Consider the following 1,111-nt stretch of genomic DNA (forward strand, 5'->3'; position numbering starts at 1 on the left):
GGTGCCCCGCACTGGTTCACGTCCCACGTTCCCGCATTGGGAGCGTCCCCGGTGCCCCACGCTGGCTCACGTCCCACGTTCCCGCATCTGGACCATCCCTGGTGCCCCACGCTGGCTCACGWCCCATGTTCCAGGGCTGCCCGGAAGGGCCATGGGGCACGAAAGGTGGCAGCAGTGGGGGGACCCCATGTTGCCCCAGACAAGCCCCCACCAAGGCGGGAGCAGCTCCGCAGCACCGTGCCGCCCGTTCCCCCGCGCTCCTTCCTCCCTGCAAACCCCGGGGCGGCGGCAGCACGGGGGAGCCCGCAGCGGTGTGGGGGGCTGCAGGGCCAGCACTGCCCCATGGGGCTGCAAGGGGAGCCCTGTGCTGACCCATGGCCCAGGGCCAGGGCCCCTGTGTGTGGGGCTGCACACTTGGCATTGCAGGGTGCTGTGGTGCACAGGACGCTGTGGGGCAGGGGTGGTGTGGTGGGTGCCGTGGGGTGCAGGATGCTGTGGGGCAAGGGTGGTGTGGAGGGTGCTGTGGGGTGTTGGGGTGCTGTGGGGCAGGGGTGGTGTGGAGGGTGCTGTGGGGTGCAGGGTGCTGTGGGGCAGGGTGGTGTGCAGGGTGCTGTGGGGTGTTGGCGTGCTGTGGAGCAGGGTAGTGTGGTGGGCGCTGTGAGCTGTCAGGGCGCTGTGGGGCAGGGGTGGTGTGGTGGGTGCTGTGGGGTTCAGGCTGCTATGGGGCAGGATGTTGGAGTGCTGTGGGGTGCAGGGCGCTGTGGGGCAGGGGTGGTGTGGTGGGTGCTGTGAGGTGTTGGGGCACTGTGGGGCAGGGTGGTGTGGTGGATGCTGTGGGGTGTTGGGGTGCTGTGGGGCAGGGTGGTGTGGAGAGTGCTGTGAGGTTCAGGCTGCTATGGGGCAGGGCGCTGTGGGGCAGGGGTAGTGTGGTGGGTGCTGTGGGGTTGGGGCACTGTGGGGCAGGGTGGTGTGGTGGGCACTGTGGGGTACAGGGCGCCGTGGGGCAGGGTGGCGTTGTGGGTGCTGTGGGGTTGGGGCGCTGTGGGGCAGCGGGCAGTATGGGGCACGGGGCCCTGTGGGGCACAGTGTGCCATAGGGTGTCAGGGTTCTG

The sequence above is a fragment of the Rhea americana genome, unplaced genomic scaffold (genome assembly GCF_003343005.1).
Source record: "Rhea americana isolate MKP2758 unplaced genomic scaffold, rheAme1 scaffold_18, whole genome shotgun sequence".
Classification (NCBI taxonomy): Eukaryota; Metazoa; Chordata; class Aves; order Rheiformes; family Rheidae; genus Rhea; species Rhea americana.